Consider the following 2,360-nt stretch of genomic DNA (forward strand, 5'->3'; position numbering starts at 1 on the left):
TAAAAAAATCCCTTTGGCCCTGGCCGGTTTGGCTCAGTGGATAGAGCGTCAGCCTGCGGAAAGAAGGGTCCCAGGTTCGATTCCAGTCAAGGGCATGTACCTTGGTTGCGAGCACATTCTCAGTGGGTGGTGTGCAGGAGGCAGCTGATAGATGTTTCTCTCTCATCGATGTTTCTAGCTCTCTATGCCTATCCCTTCTTCTCTGTGAAAAAATCAATAAATATATTAAAAAAAAAAAAAAAGAAAAAGAAAGAAAAAACTTGTAAATGGAAGATTATAAGAGAGGGTTTTGTGCACCAGCAAAAGTTACTGGCGTGCCAGGTTTGGCACGCGTGCCAGGGGTTGCCCACCCCTGGCCTAGTCCCTGAAGGTGTGTGTTCTCCAGTGGCTGTGTGTTCGGGGAACAGGGTCTCACTTCTTGCGGGGGAATTGCAGGGCTCCGAGGAGAGGCATTTTGGGGTGGCCAAGACCTTTCCGCCCAGGGGCAGCTGTGGAGTCAGGTCACAAGCCCTAGGACACAGCCTGTGTCCCTCAGGGCCATCCCAGGGCTGCTGTGGGAGAACAGGGAGGAGGGAAGGAGGGAAGGCCGAGGCCCCAGCCCCTGGGTGAGATGAGCTTCCCAGGGCCTCCTCCCTCCTCCACTTGGGCGCCCCCAGAAAAACAGTTGGGTGAGCACTGCCCCCTGCACCCCCACCTGCCCCCTGAGCTGCGGTTGCCACTCCCCCTGCCCTGCTCTTCTCAAATCTTAAAATCTTCCAGGCCTACTCAGTCCAGACTCGCCCTCAGGAGGCCTCACAGCTGCACCTCTGCTGCTGCTGGGCACACGGTCCAGCCTGGTCTGCCTGTGGCCCTGCTGTGACCGCCCACCTGCTGTAGCCCCCCACCTACTGTCCCCCCCACCTGCTGTGCCCCCATTGGAGCAGAGACCACGTCCAAGGGCCCCAGAACTCCAGCGCCAGAGGTAACCTCAGAACAGACCTATCGCTCCAGCAGGGAAACTGAGGCCCAGCCCAGGAAGGCCTTGCACCCAGCACAGGGGTGCCGTGGGGCCTCCCCGGTCGCGTCCTCACCCCTCCGTACTGGGAACCTCTGAAAGAAGTGACGGTGTGAGCCACGAGCGCCCAGGATGTTGTCGGAGAGACTTGCTCAAGTTTTTCTTCATTTTGCTGTGGAGACCGAGGACCAGGGAGAGAGGTGGTGTCCGATGGCTCCACCACAGGTTGGCGTCTGGAGGGCAGGGGGCACCGGGGCTCGAGTTACTGCCCCCCTCTGGAAACAGGGCGCGGGGCCAGCAGGATCAGTGGCCATTACTAATGCATGTGCTGGCTGTGGCCGGGCGGCCATCTCAGCCTCCCCAGCTGGGTCCTGGGGGGTGGGGTGGCCTGGAGCCCAGTCCTGGCCTCAGAGACAGCCCTGGGGAAACGCCGAGACTGGCCTAAGGGGACAACCAGCTCCCACAGCCTGGGAGTTCAGACCAGCACAGAGGAAGGCTCAGGCAGAATCCTGGTCTAATGTTCTCCAGTGGCGTGATCCCCGCTGCTCCCGCCTCCCGGACGCATCGTTGTCCAGCTGCCTCCCTCCCGGAGCTCTGGTCCCTCCTCAGATTTGAATTTCGTTTCTGCAAGGGAAATGATCTGTGCTCCTGCCAGGGCCTCCACCCTGGACAGTGCCCTCACTCCTCCCGGGGTGCACCCCAGGGCCAGTCCGCTGTATGAAGCCCCCCGACAGGCAGCTTGCTCCCCCCTGGAGCCAGGGTCAAGGTGCTCCCTGGGTGCCTGGGCCTGTGGCTCTCCTGGGCGGGGCCTGGGTGCCCTCACCTGGCGTTTGGTTTTATTGGCCGGTGTGTCTGTCTGTGCCCTGCCTTGTTGCAGCAAGGATTCCTGTGAGGTGCCACGGCCCTGGGCAGCATGTCTCAGGTGCCTGGGCACAGAGTTTAAGTGGCATGCTCAAGGCCAGACAGAATCCATCCAAGGTCACACGCCGACCTCCTTATCGCCCGCCCAGGGTTCTTTCCACAGACTCCTCTCGCTGCCCATGAATAATTTGCAGCGGCTGGCAGGGCGGTCATGGCCGCATCCCTCTTCTCACTTTTCTGGAACATCGACTCCAGCCTCTCTGCTCTCCCTCTGGCAGCTCCCCACCCGCTCCTGCGAGCCAAGCCAGGGGGGACTCGGGCATCCCAAATTCTTCCCAATTCTTTCCCCTGCTGGGAGGGAGACAGCCAAATATGGCGCTCTCTTTCTCAGGGGGGCCTCTCATCCCCCTCATCTGCCCGTGTCATCCTGATTAAGTCTCATCCCTAAGATCATTCAGGTCTGGCCCAAGCCCAACCCCAAACACACACACACACACACACACAC

The sequence above is a fragment of the Myotis davidii genome, unplaced genomic scaffold, assembly GCF_000327345.1.
Source record: "Myotis davidii unplaced genomic scaffold, ASM32734v1 scaffold705, whole genome shotgun sequence".
In the NCBI taxonomy this organism is placed as follows: domain Eukaryota; kingdom Metazoa; phylum Chordata; class Mammalia; order Chiroptera; family Vespertilionidae; genus Myotis; species Myotis davidii.